Below are 15538 nucleotides of genomic sequence, written 5' to 3' on the forward strand. Positions count from 1 at the left end.
ATAAAGAATATGTATTCTACTGTCATTTGCTGAAATGTTCTTTAAATGTCAATGAGATCCTGTTGGTTGATGATGTTATTAAGTTCTATAATCTTATAATTTTTTTATCTAATTGTTTTATCAGTAGTTGAGAGAAGGATTTTGAAGTCTCCAGCTATAGTTGTTGATTTATCTCTTACTTCTTTTATTTTTTTTCCATGTTTTCTTCACATATTTCACAACTTTAATGTTTGGTGCATACACATTTAGGATTTCTATGTCTTCTTGGGAGAGTGACATTTTTATCCATTTGTAATGTCCCTCTCTGCCCCTGTTACTTTTCTTTGCTCTGAAGCCTTCTTTATGTGATATTGAGACAGGCACCACTATTTCTTTTGTTTTTGTTTTTTTTAATGCCCCCACACCTATTTTTTGAGTAATGTTTGCATGATATATCTTTTTCCATCCTTTTATTTTTGATCTACATATATCATTATTTTGAAGTGAGATTCTTGTAGACAGCATATAGTTGAGTCACATTTTAAAATCCATACTACCAATCTTTGTTTTTAAATAGGTGCACTTAGATCGTTTACATTTAACGTAATTATTGACATATTAGGGCTTATGTCTGCCACTTATTTTTAATTCCTGTTTGTTCTCTCTGTTTTTCATTTCTGTTTTTCTTCTGCCTTTCTGTCGGATATTAGAGCATATTTTTAGAATTCCATTTTGATTTATCCATGTTTTTGTACCTTTTAAGTTGTTGCTCTGGGTATTATGTGATAAATACATTAATTATCACAGTCTACTGGTATCAACTTTCACCCATTCAAAGGATGTACAGAAGCCTTATCTCCCTATCCTTCTAGCCTATATACTGTCTTAAATAATTCCTCTACACACATTTCAGACTATCAGTGTTACAATTTTTGTTTCAACCAGCAAACACAATTTAGAAAGCTCATGAGCTGGAAGAAAATGTACTGCACTTACCTATAATTTTAGTCTTTTTGCTGTTCTTGCCTCCTTCCTCATGTTTTGTCACTTCCCTTTGGTTCAGAGAACTCCCTTTAGACATTCTCTTATGATAGTCTTATTTGCTAGTGACAAATCCTTTCTTTCTCTTCATCTGATAATGTCTTGATTTTCCTTGCATTCTTGAAGGATATTTTCACTGGATATAGGATTCTAGATTGATGGTTCTTTTCTTGCAGCAATTAAAAAATGTTGTGCCACTAACTTTGGGCCTTATGATTTCCAATGAAAAATTCACTGTCATTTAAGCTGCTTGTCCTCTACTGTGTTTCTCTCTGGCTTTCAATACTTTTTTGTTCTCTGTCTTTAGTTTTCAGAGGTTTGATTATACTATGTCTTGGTGTGGATTTCTTTGGGTTTATCTTGTTTGGGATACACTCAGCTTCTTTAATTTGTAAGCTTATGTCTTTTGCCAAATTTATAAAGTTTTTACCCATTATTACTCTAAATATCTTTTTAGCCTCATTTTCTTTTTTTTCTCCTTGTGGGACTCATAACATAAATTTTAGATCTTTTGTTGTAATTCCACAGGCTCCTGAGGCTCTGTTCATTTTTTTTATTATTTATTTAGTTAGTTAGTTAGTTATTTTTGAAACAGAGTCTTGTTCTGTCGCCCAGGCTGGAATGCAGTGGCATGATCTAGGCTCACTGCAACCTCCACTTCCTGGGTTCAAGTGATTCTCCTGCCTCAGCCTCCTGAGTAGCTGGGAATACAGGCACAGGCCACCATGCCTGTCTAATTTTTGTGTTTTTAGTAGAGATGGGTTTCACCTCGTTGGTCAGGCTGGTCTCAAATCCCTGGCCCTGAGTGATCTGCCCGCCTTGGCCTCCCAAAGTGCTGGGATTACAGGCGCGGGCCACCACGCCTGGCCATAATTTTTTTTTTTTTTAATTTTCTGTCTGTTGTTCAGATTAGGTCATTTCTATTGTTCATTCTTCCAGTTCACTGATTCTTTTCTCTGTCTCCTCCATTCTGCTCTTGAACCCATCCAGTCAGTTTTTTTCTAACATTTAAGCAAAATGTTTTATTGACTTTAGGTAAGCTGGGAATAATTGCCTACATTTATGCTTTAAGGCATTTTACCTCATTGTAAAAAAAAAAAAACAAAACACACAAAGATAAATGTTAGATACTTCTGGCTTTCATGTGTTTGAGGCTCTGGGCTGAGAGAATGTTCAGCCCTTTCCTATAATATGTGCTTCTGTATTACAACTCATCAACCAAAGGTGTATGTTCCAAATTTCCACTTGTTGCCATTAACAAGTAGAAGTTTGTTTCTAGCCAGAAGCAAACTTCTTTGCAGAATTGATGATGACAGCACTAGCCAACCAACTAATCTACTGAAGGACTGGTGATATTGGCTTGTAAGAACCAGTAACTACAGCCTGGGGCCTGACTTCTTCTATGAAACCCTCAGAAGACTTCACTTATATTTGGTATCCAGCTTTCAGTTTGTTCTTGGCAGCCTGGACATTGAAAAGCTTTTCTTGAGCAATTGTTTCCACTTGGTTATAGGCAGCCTTGATAACATCTCCAGCAGCTGCAGCCTGGAAGACAATGTACATCCTGAAGAGTCCAAAATTGGAGTAACTAGCATTAAAAACAGAAATAGCAAGTGGCTGGTGAATTGCCTTGGCAATAGCCTGCTATAGATAGCTGGTGGCATCACTGTGCCCCTTGACATATGGTGTCCCTCTTGATATGCTGAAAAACACTAAATGCATTTGCTGTGCCCTTCTTGTGGCAGCACTTTCTGCTACAAGAGCAAGCATGGACAAGACTGTCTCCATTTTGTTCCTGAATTTCACCTCCACAGTATTTGGCTTTTGTACCAGACAAAAGAAACCCACCCCTCCTGTTGAGAAACTATTCAGCAACTTGCTTTAGAACAGGGTGACTCACACCAAGTCCAACCAAGCCATTCTTGCACTTGTGAAGTGGTTCTAAACATAATAATGTAACTCTTCCCATGTCACTTTTCCAATCCTATAGCCAGGACAATACAAGGAATTAGCCAAGGCATCCCAATAAGCTTCAGTATGCAAATTTTCAATGACATGTGCCTGTGGATTCTGAAAATTCACAGCTTTCTCTATCCTTAGCTGAGACTGAAGGCGTCTACTTCCCAATGACCAAATCCTGGTGCTGTGGCGACACTGAGCAGGAACTCCATTAGAATATCAATATCACTCTGCAGACATTCCATGATGTAAGCTATGTTTTCTCTTGTTGCAATTACACTTAATTTACCACCAGCTGCTTCAATGTCATGGGCTATCTTGAAAAATGAAGCTCCTTTCGTAGTCAAACTGGATGCAAGACACAGCAAATGAGAAGTTACTAAATTGTTGGAGTCCTCATAGCTACTGCCTGCTTTAATGAACAAACCAATTCTTGATGCAGGGCATAGTTTTCCAAAGGAGAAATCACAAAACCATTTGGAAATTTGATGATCTCAAGGTCCTGATGATGTGGAGCCACTCCTGTGGGGGTAGCTGTGGCTTTAACTTTGGGGGCAACTTTGAGGGAATAAAGTCTCAAAAAGAGGGAATAAAGTCTCGAGATTGTTCGTGACCCATAGTAACTTCTGGCTTAAAGGACCATTCAGCAAGTTTTTAAATGTATTTTCTATAATTTCCATGTAGTTCTTTATATTTTCTATTTCTTATTTAAAACCTCTATTTTAGCTCGTTTCCTTTGACACTGCTCTGGCAGGGAAAGGGGTGGCACTGCTTCATTACCGCCAGGTAGGGGTAGAAGTCGATTATCCACTTGGTCTCCATTGATACCCAAAGTGGGGAGAGGCTCCTGTTACTGCTGGTGAGGGTGGGAGTCCCCACTAGGTTTCTGCTAATACTGTCCTGGTGGCTTGCTACTATTCCCATGCAGCCTCCACTGATACTACATTACTTTTGGGTGGTGGCAAATGTCCTGCCTCTCCACTAGCCCTCCTGCTCTAAAACAACCCGAGTAGGGAGTGGGAGGGAAGCTTTGTTACTGCTGGGTGGGAGCTGAAGTCCAGACTTGCCACGTTGTCCCACTGATGCTACAGGGAGGAGGAAGCGGGCCACATTACTGCCTGATAGGGATGAAAGCCCCAGCTCCCTACCTGGCCTTCGCTGATACCATCCTGCTACAGGAGTGAAGAGAGATTTGAAGGCCTCAATATAGCCTGTCGAGGGTGGAAGTCTTGCTCCCAATGGGCCTTTGGCAGCATGGGTGGGTGTGGGGCCATAGCTGTCTCTGTACTGCTTGGCTAGAGTGGAGTATTTGAGGTCCAAAAGTTTTCTGTCTTTCTAGCCCTTTGGCTAGAAAGAGCAGACTTTTGTTGGAAGTATTTTTTTGTGTTTACCTGTTGTATTTCCAGGTTCCTAGCTTCTCCAGCGCAGTCTGGGATGTGTGAGACACAGAGAAAATCCAGTGATGTTACTACCGTATGGTTTCTTGGGTCCCAACGTCTCTAGCTAATCTGCTCCACCTTTTGGAGTTTTCTTATTTGTTTTAGATCAGGGATTTAGTCATATTTAATAAGAGAAATATGGAAAAATACTTCTACTCTATCTTCCTGGAAGTTCCTGTTTATTTTTTATGTCCTTTTCCTCTGGCTAGACCGTAAGAGACTTACGAAACAAACACTTACACATTCTACTAAACTCAGTGTCCAAAGTTTGTGAACTTCTTGAATATTGCTTGTTCATTTCCACCCCCAGTCACTGACTGAATCTCCCTGCTGTCTGTCTACAATGCCAATGAGCTTCTGGTTAACTTCTTCTCATGCATGCTTAGGCAACAACTTCCCAGTTTTACTACACTTGCCCATCCCTAGTTTTGTTGTTGCTTAATCCCTTGGCCTAGTGCCACCATACTCCTCCAGCAGAGCAACCAATTCTTACATTATAGGACAGCACGTATCCACTAAAAACAGTTCATGCCACACCAACCACATTTCCCTTTGTCAACAAAATTACTTGATAGATAATTCCAGGAATGCCTGATGAAGCTGATTGACAAGAAGATATTTGGCAGACTCTCTGCTGCCTATACATACCTTAGCATGTGGAACTCAAGTAATGAGAGGTCCATTTAATTGGATTGAATTGGGTTGGATAGGATTGGATTGAATCCTGTGGGATGGCTAGGCTAAATTAGAAATGAAGACTAGTTTAACAGCAGTATCCAAGCATAGTTGACTAATGAGTTAATTTTACTCTCAAAGACAGTCTTTAGTAGTAAGCTGTAATGCATTATATCAAACTATTTTCCAGTCAATGATTTATCAGTTACTTGAATAAGGATGCTAAAGATGTGCCTTATTGAAATGGCAATTAGCACAAAGTAGGAAATGAAATCTAATTAGTTAAATAACAGAATCACATAAAAAAGGACTTGAATAAATGTAGCATCCTACCATGTTCCTGGATAGAAAGACTGCTATCGTAAAGATATTCATTCTCCTCAAGTTAAATTATAAACTCAACGCAATTCAACAGGATTTTAAAAAACTAGACAAAGTGATTCCAAGTTTACGTGGAAAATAATATGTGAGGTACCAAACAATATTTGAAAAAGAAAGAGAATAAAATCTCTTCCTTCCAGATACCACAATGTATTATAAAGCAATAGTAATTAACATGAGGGCAGAAATGAGCAAACAAGTGAACAAAATAAGACAGATAGTCACAGGAAACTCATATATTTATAGGTGCTTTGTATATAATGAAGATGGTCCTTCAGATCAGTTGGGAAAAGATGGGTTATTCAATAAATGGTGTTGGGTAAAATTGGTTATACATTGGTGAGAAATAAAGTGAAACTCCTACTTTGTATCATATGCAAAAAATAGATTCCAGACAGATGAAATATTTAAATGTAAAAAATAAAATTCTAAAACTACTAGAAAAAAAAGAAGAATATTTTTATTCCTTTGAAATAGAAAAGGTCTTACTAAGCAAAACACAGAAGTAATAAATGAATAAATGAAGACAAATATGATAAAAATAAGTTAAAAATATAAGCAATCTTTCTTTGTTTTTTTTTTCACCTTTCCTAGAAAAAAATATATAGGCAACTTGTTAAGCAAGGTAGATTACAAGAAAATATTTACAACATTTAACAGGCCACAGATTATTATCCAGCCTCATCTGATAAGAAAACTTCAACATAAAGATATCTGTTTTTTGTCTTATAAGGTTCCTCAAAGTGAGCCAATCACTTCTTAAGCTGAACAAAAAACAAAACAGAAGTGATCTTTTCCAATAATGAAAACAAACATTGACAGAGCAGCTGTAGGATCCTTTCAGGCAAATTATGAAAAGGTGCTCTTTTTCAGAAACCACAGTTACCATTCAGCTTTGTGACCAGAGGTTTGACTGTACCCTAGTCCCTACTAGCAACCCAACCACATAACCATCTTCAAAGGTCCTGAATGACTATGTTGTACTTAATGGAAGATGATCTATCTCCCATTTTTGTCCTAAGGATTTTCCAAGACAATATATTTCTGCATTTGTTTTGCTTTTACTTCACTCCAAATTGAAATCTATTTGTGGGGTAAGACTAAAGAAATGCTTATAGGAAAATTGATAGCACCAAATTCCTATATTAAAAAATAAAAAAGGTTTCAAATCAATGACCTCAGCTTTTACTTTAAGAAAATAGAAAAAGCAGGATAAGCTAAAGCCAAAGTAAACAAAAGAAAGGAAATTATAAAGATAAGAGCAGAAATCAATGAATAGAAAACAAAAGAAAAAAAATCAAACCAAACAGCTGATTCTTTAAGCAGATCTATAAAATTGATAAAACTCTAGCCAGATTGATCAAGTAAAAAAGAGAGAAGACACAAATTACCAGTATTAAGAATGAGAGAGGCAATATCACTACAGATCCTACAGATATAAAAAGTATAAGGGCATACTTTGAATAATTTTATGACTATAAATTAGGCAACTTAGATAAAACAAATTTCTTGAAAGACACAAACAACCAAAGCTCACCTAAAATACTCATAAATTGAATAGTCTTATAGCTATTACAAATTTGAGGCCAGGCGCAGTGGCTCAAGCCTTTAATCCCAGCACTTTGGGAGGGCTAGGAAGGCGGATCACGAGGTCAGGAGTTTGAGACCAGCCTGACTAACATGGTGAAACCCTGTCTCTACTAAAAATACAAAAATTAGCCAGGCTTGGTGGTGCGTGCCTGTAATCCCAGCTACTCAGGAGACTGAGGCAGGAGAATTGCTTGAACCCGGGAGGCAAAGTTGTGGTGAGCCGAGATCGCACCACTGCACTTCAGCCTGGGCAACAGAACAAGACTCCGTCTCAAAAAAAAAAAAAAAAAATTGAAAGTATAGTTAAAAGTCTTCCCACAAAGCAAACTCTAGACCCATATGGCTTCAGTGGTAAATTCTACTGGACAATCAAACAGGAAACAGTAATAATTCTCCACAATGTCTTTCATAAAATTGATGCGGAGGAGATACTCTCCAACTCATTCTATGAAACTAGCATTACCCTGATACCAAAATCATACAGAGACAGTGTAGGAAAACAACAGATCAGTATCCTTCATGAACATAAATGAAGTACAATGCAGTCTTATGCATAAATCCGAGCTTCATTGTTATACAGATAAGGTGATGTAGGATTGTTGGTTGCCCCTCCAGGTCTGTTAAATTCACCTCCTTCCCCAGAGAACATCCTTCTTAAGGACAGGGAGCCTCAATATGTCAGTCCTCACAGCACCTCCCTCAGTCTTCAGCACTTACCAGCTCATCACCACAACCGATACCACATTGGATAATTTCATGAATTACTTTAGAGCAAATGCAAGAGAAAAAATGGATTTTTATATAGGAGAAGAAGGAGGAAATTCTTGTGGATTTTGTACAGAATAGGGCCAAGGAAAAATTACAGATGTAAAAAGAAAAGTGTGTGAAATAGTATCCTTAGTGCTCACAAATACAATGATTTCATTGTTTTTAAAAATAAAAAATGACAAATGTCTAATGCTTGGTGGTAATGCTTTATTGAATGTGAGTTATACACTGGTTCCTCATTCCTGAAGTTAGAAATAATACCTTCCTCTTTTCATTTGGTTATGTTTGCTGAAACAAATCAAAGGCTGAGATTGAAACACATGCTACTTCAGGTGGATGACCTTACTACTAAGCTCATCACAACAGCACTTACAGCTGAAGACCCCAGAGTCCTACCTAACTTTTCTCACAACCCAGATCTTGGCCATGTAGTTCTGGGCCTTACCATTAAAGCAGACGGAAGTCAGAGGAATGACTCCTTTCCACTTGAAGTGAGCTGCAGGCTTCTAGGAAAGGCAAGATGCACATTTCCCTCCTGTGGAGCATAAAGCCTTTGTAATTCAGGACTTAGGACCCATATGGATTTGAAATATTATGACATTGGAGCTGGAGTGGTTGGGGACAACACCAGTAGTGTTATAGGCCATGGAATGTCAAAAGAACATGGAACCCTGTTAAAATCATTAAACATCAAAACTCTCCCCTCCTCTGGTGATATGGTTTGGCTGTGTCCCCATCCAAATCTCATCTTGAACTCCCATGTGTTGTGGGAGGCACCCGGTGGGAGGTAATTGAATCATGGGGGCAGGTCTTTCCCATGCTGTTTTCATGATACTGAATAAGTCTCACAAGATCTGATGGTTTTATAAAGGGGAGTTTCCCTGCACAAGCTCTCTTCTCTTGTCTGCCACCATGTGAGACATGCCTTTCACCTTCCGCCATGATTGTGAGGCCTCCCCAACCATGTGGAACTTTTAAGTTCATTAAACCTCCTCCTTTTGTAAATTGCTCAGTCTCAAGTATGTCTTTATCACCAACGTGAAAACAGACTATCTGATTTTCTGTGGGATGTGGATTATGACCATGGACAGAGCATAACTGGGACAGAGCTGGAGAAAATATTAATTAGGTGCTTAAAAATATTTGTTAGAACTATCTTCATGAATGAGAATCAATCCTGTTTCCATGGTGATTCACCAGGCATCAATTCCAAGCATCCATGAATCAGAAAAGTCCTGTCTTCTCTTAGTTATCATCCAGGACTCCAAGGAACCATAATTAGCCAACCTGTTCACATTTCCTTTTCATTCACTAGCCTCGAAGTTTCCAGGGGACAGGGACTCTGTCCTATTCATTTCTGTAACCTTACCACCTGACCCAGAATAGCTGTTCCCTGAAGATTTGGTGGATTATAAATGTGGATGTCTTATTTCTTTGAAAGTGTGAGCTTCAGGTACTGATCACATTATTCCAATTATCAATTTAGTATCTTTCTTCACCATTAAACTGTGAAATTCTTGAGGGAAGAACCTATGACTGATTTATCTCTGTAAACTCATGCCACCAGTATTCAAAATCACACCTAGCACATAGTAAACACTCAGTTTGTTGAATGACTGAAGGAATGAGTGAAAATGAACCTCCTTGCTTCTGACCAGTGGATGAGTTGCTTGGCTGTGTTCCTACAGCCTAGAGCTCATCCCCTAAAGCATCTGAAGTTACCCATTAGTGCAATGGTTCTTGAACGCTGGTGTTGATCAGAATCATCTGGATGCCCAGGTTCTCTGAAATAAGATAGGGTCTAGGCATTTGTATTTTTATCAAGGAGGTGTGATGGAGTCAGATGCAAGAAGGCTAGTTGAAGAAACCACATGAGAGTTTAGTGTAGTGTATTAGAAGACTGGTTTGGCTCTGTCACTAGTGGCTACGCCATCTTGATCAAGTCATGCCAGTCTCAGGACCTCATTCAGTCTCTTCAGCTGTAATATGGGTGGGTTGCACCACATAACCAGAAAGATCCCTTCCAGCTCTACCCACTTACAACATGGTCAAATTTGGTCTGATTTTTTAAATTGTAGTACAATATATATGACATAAAATTCACCATTTTAGCCACTTTAAATGTACAATTCTGTGGCATTAACTACATTCACATTGTTGTGCAACCATCACTACCGTCTACTTCCAGAACTCTTCATCTTGCAAAACTGAACCTCTGTTGTCATTAGTCACTAACTATTCCTCTCCCCCTCCTTCTAGGCCCTGGCAATCACCATTCTACTTTCTGTCGCTATGAATTTGACTACTCTAGGTAACTTATATAAGTGGAATCACAGCATTTGCCCTATTATGACTGGTATAGTTCACTTAGCACAACCTCCTAAGGCTCACCCACATTTTAGCATGTGTCAGAATTTTCTTTGTTTTTAAGGCTGAATAATATTCTGTTGTATCTGTAAATAACATCTTTATTCATTTGTCTATCAACAGACAGTTGAGTTCCTCCCATCTTTTGACTATTGTGAAAAATGCTGCTGTGAACCTGAGTGTACAGACATCTGGTTGAGTACTGCTTTCAATTCATTGTTTATATGGATCATATGGTAATTTTATGTTTAATTTTTTTTGGAACTGCTACATTGTTTTCCACAGTGTACATCATTTTACATTTCCATCAGCAATTCACAAAGGTTCCAATTTCTCCACATTCTTACCAACATTTTTTATTTTCTGTTTCTTATTTATTTATGTATTTATTCTGAGACAGAGTCTCACTCTGTCACCTAGGCTGGAGTGCAGCAGGGTGATCTCAGCTCACTGCCACCTCTGCCTCCCATGTTCAAGTGATTCTCCTCCCTCAGCCTCCCAAGTAAATGGAATTACAGGTGCCCACCACCATGCCCAGGTAATTTTTGCATTTTTTTTAGTAGCGATGAGGTTTCATCATGTTGGTCAGGCTGGTCTTGAACTCCTGACCTCAAGTGATCCACCCGCCTCAGCCTCCCAAAGTGCTGGGATTACAGGTATGAGCCACTGCACCCAGGCTATTTTTTGCTTTTTAGATAATAGTCATCCTAGTGGGTATGAAGTGGTATTTCATTGTGGTTTTGATTTATATTTCCCTAATGATCAGTGATATTGAGCATCTTTCAAGTGCTTATTGGCCATTTTCTTCTTTGAAGAAATGTCTATGCAAGTCCTTTGCTCATTTTTTAATCCAGTTGCTTTTTGTTATTCTTTTTGATTTGAAAGTGTTCTTTATACCTCTTGTATACTAATCCCTTATCAGATATGATTTATAAATATTTTCTTCCTTTCCATGGGTTGCCCTTTTTACTCTGTTGATAGTGTTCTTTGATACAAAATAATTTTTAATTTGGATGAAGCCCAATTAATCTATTTTTGTTTCTTTTGTTGCCTGTGCTTTTGGTGTCCTATCCAAGAAACAGTTGCCAAATCCAACGTCATAAAGCTTTTTCCCATGCTTCCTTCTAAGAGTTTTGTAGTTACAGCTCTTGTATTTAGGTATTTGCCTATTTTGAGTTAATTTTTGTGCATCGTATAAAATAAGAATCCAATTTTTATTTTATTTTACTTTTTGTATGTGGATATCCAATTTCCCCACCACCATTCATTGAAAAGACTGTCCCTTTCCTATCGAATGGTCTTGGCACCCTTGTAAAACATAATTTGACCATATATGTGAGGGTTTATTTCTGGGCTCTCTATTCTATTCTATTCTATTCTATTCTATTGGTCCCTATGTCTTTCTTTATTCTAGTACCACCATTTTGCTCATCATAACTTTGTAGTAAGTTTTGAAGTCAGAAATCTTAAGACCTCCAGCTTTGTTCATTTTCAAGGTTGTTTTGGCTATTCAAGGTCCCTTGATAGTCCATATGAATTTCAGGATGGATTTTTCTATTTCTGCAAAAAAAAAATCATTGAAATTTTTAAACAGATTGCATTAAATCTGTAGATTGTTTTGGGTAGTATTGACATTTAACAACATTAAATCTTCCAATCAATGAACTAGGCTATTTTTATTTATTTTTTCTGTTTCTTTGAGCTACTTTTGTAGTTTTCAGTGTATAAGTTTTTGCTACCTGGTTAGGTATACTTCTAAGTATTTTCTACTTTTTGATGCTATTGCACATTGAATTGTTTTCTTAATTTGGCGGTAGGGGGGATTGTGCATTGTTAGTACATAAAAATGCAACTCATTTTTTGTGTGTTGATTTTGTATCCTGCAGCTTTAACAAATTCATGTTAGTTCTAACAGATTCATTCTATGAATCTTTAGGGTTTTCTACATAAAAGATCATGTCACCTACAAACAGAGATAATTTTACTCCACCCCTTCCCGTTGCAATGCCTTTTATGTCTTTTTCTTGCCTAATTGTTCTGGCTAAGACTTCCACTACCAGGTTGAATAGAAGTGGTGAAAGTAGACATCCTTGTCTTGTTCCAATCTTAGAGCCAAAGTTTTCAGTCTTTCACAGCCTGAAAGACTTTGTAATATGTTCTCAAGGTTAAAGAACTTCAGAAGTTTTCTAAGCAAGAGACCATTTTATTAACTTAATTGGCAGCAATTCTGAGAGATTAGAATGAAAAGATAGAGGATAAGAAGTATCTGGCAGGTATAATATATTGAGTGTGCTGAATATACTTTTAGTTTTGTATAGGTGTTAAAAAATGGCAAAGGAGGCCGGGCGTGGTGGCTCACGCCTGTAATCCCAGCACTTTGGGAGGCCGAGGCGGGCAGATCATGAGGTCAGGAGATCGAGACCATCCTGGCTAAAACAGTGAAACCCCGTCTCTACTAAAAATACAAAAAATTCACTGGGCGTGGTGGTGGACACCTGTAGTCCCAGCTACTCGGGAGGCTGAGGCAGGAGAATGGTGTGAACCTGGAAGGTGGAGCTTGCAGTGAGCCGAGATCACGCCACTGCACTCCAGCCTGGGCGACAGAGCGAGACTCCGTCTCAAAAGAAAAAAAAATGGCAAAGGAAAGAATGAAAAATAAAGCAAGGTCCCAGAAGAGGCCAAAAATCTTAATCAAAATTGACTGAACATTACTGAATGAAATGGTTTTTCCTTTACTCCAATTAACGACTTCACAAGAAGATTCCATCCTCGTTTATAAGATAAACCCAAAACCAGCGCTTAAAACCAGAAGCCTTGAAAGGATGGAGTTTGGGGACCCCTCTCATGTCTATTCCCAGAAGGGGGTCTTCTTCTGGGGTCCTGTCCCCTAAAGAGCTAGGCAAAAAGTATGCTTGCCACATCTGTTGAAAGATAGAAAGTTGGTCTAAAAATACATGAGAGGGAACTGAAACATTTCAGAGAAGGCAAGACTCAGAAGTAAGAAACCAAAAGAGGAAGGTAAAATTCTAGTTACAAAGAAAAGAGGAATGGAAATTAAATTGTCTTACAAAGAAAATCCAGAACTGCCCCCTCTTCCCTTACTACTCCATCAAAAAAGGGGAAAAATAGTCAATGGGAAAGTTTTGAGAAAAATAGATCTCTGCGTTCTTCTGGTTGAGAATTCAGACAACTTGAACTAGAGAGCTGGGTAATTTCTTGACTAAAGGTGTGTTAGATCTGAAAGGGTTTTTCTTAAAATTGTCTGTGTTCATCCCTCCCATCTTAGAGAGGAACACAGGATAAGAGACCTCTGGAGCTCCCCCAGGGTCACCGAGCTAATAGGATCAGAGACAAAGCTACAAACGTCATTTTCTGACATCTCTCCAGGGCTCTTTTTTTCTGGACCCCCCATATCAACATGATGTATTTATTACATTGGATTGGCAACTCTCCCTTGAGCTTTCCTCAGTACCAGGTTTACATCTCAGTCTGTGGGTCTCACAGAAAGTACCCAATCAGCAGCAACATTACCTGGAAACTCATCAGAAGTGCACCTTCTCAGCCCCACCCCAGATCTATGCAATCAGAAACTCTGGAAATGCAGGCCAGTCCTAACAAGCCCACCAGGGAATTCTGGTGCACTAAGGTTTGAGATCCACTGATCAAAGAAATAATATTCCTTTTCTTCATTATAATAGCATGAATAATAACTAAAATGTATTTCACAATTTACAAAAGAGCTTTATGCTCTTGTTAAATTTGAGGATAGTCTTCTCAAAATCTCTGTGAGGCTAGAAAGTCAGATATTGAAACACCTGTTTTATGGGTTCAAAGATAGGTTCAAAAGAGAGTAAATGATTGTTGGGGTGGCAGGTCCAGAGAGGGCAGGATCAAAACTGCAATTGAGTCTTCTGCCTTATAAACCAGCATAGCTACCCCAAGGCACGTCACTTCTCGATAAAATGGTGACAACTAGAGTGTCCTTTCAGATCATTCTTAGAAGCATGGAGTGCTAGGTCAATTGTGTAATTGATGAGGAAATAATAATACTAAGACCTCCCATCTTCTACGTCCTTATATACAATCCTGTCAGGTAGAAGCTGAGTCTCAGAGAGAACAAGTTGCCCTCCCAGGACCACCAGGTAAGCTCGGCATAGCTGTGCTTAGAATGTAGGCTGTCTGGCTTCTGGGCTTGCCTGCCCAGGGAGGCTTTGTGGGTTCTACTTGGTCATCCAGGTCACTGAGGGGCAGCACTGACTCCTACCCAGTGCTCTTGACTGTACATCTAATACTTTCTACTAAGAAAACCCCTTCTCTTTAGACCAATGGTTTTCAAATCTTGGTGTGCATTGGAATCACCTGGAAAGCTTGTTAAAACACAGATTGTCCCACCCCAAGAGTTTCTGATTCTGTAGGCTGGGGTGGGGACCCATGAAAGTGCATTTCTAACAAGGTCCCAAGTGATGCTGATGCCACCAGTGTGTGGACAACGCTTTGAGTGGTGAAGCTCTGGACACCCTAATTTGCAAGGCTAATCAGGCATATGTGGCAAATGAATAAGAACTGAAATTCTGACTCCAATATCTTCACTGATATTCCTAATCCATAACATACACACAGTCCCATTCATTTCCCTTTTAGCTTTTAATCTACATTTATCCTTTCTTCCTCTGCCACTGCCTTCTCTCCAATTAGCTCAAACCAGTTAACACATAACCGCCTCCTAACTCATCCGCCCAGTTGGTTTCTTTGGCTTTAATCTAGACTTCTTATCTCCACCAGATTTGCCTTACTAAAGCACCAATTTCTTAAGGCAGAGTTAGAATTAAAAATCTTCTGTTCCTCCTCATTGCCTAAAACTCCTAAACTTATGATTCAAGGTCTTCCATGACCTTCATGGACCAGTCTAACGTTTTAGCCTGTCCTAAGTGACATGCCTCCACCACATACTTCATGCTTTCCACTTTCTTTCTCCATGTCTTTGTTCATGCATTTCCATTTCTTCTACCTGCGATGTCCTCCTTCGCCATCTCTGTAGATTTAAAAATCCTACAGGGCTCATCTCAAATGCCCTTTCCTTCATGAAGCCTTTCATGAAATCCCCATCGAGAGGTTTTCCCTCCTCTCGGCTCTCCAAAGCACAGATGTCTGCGTTTGTGGCTATTATCTTACGTTGTTTTGTATTAAAATTTCTCCAGCTTTACACATTTGTCATCCTCTTAAGGACAAACATCTTATTATGGTCAATGTGAAGCTATAGAGGATAATTTAATGAAATATTCCAAGGGCTAGTCATTACACATGACTGATTTATCTCTGTAAACTCATCCACACTCATC

General features: G+C 38.8%; 1 pseudogene; it reads right to left on the minus strand.

The window, feature by feature from the left end:
• Positions 1-2224: 2224 nt before the first annotated feature.
• LOC101132872 (cytochrome b-c1 complex subunit 2, mitochondrial-like) lies at positions 2225-15229 on the minus strand (annotated as a pseudogene).
• Positions 15230-15538: the final 309 nt, after the last annotated feature.

Source organism: Gorilla gorilla, chromosome 2, assembly GCF_029281585.2.
Source record: "Gorilla gorilla gorilla isolate KB3781 chromosome 2, NHGRI_mGorGor1-v2.1_pri, whole genome shotgun sequence".
Taxonomy (NCBI): Eukaryota; Metazoa; Chordata; class Mammalia; order Primates; family Hominidae; genus Gorilla; species Gorilla gorilla.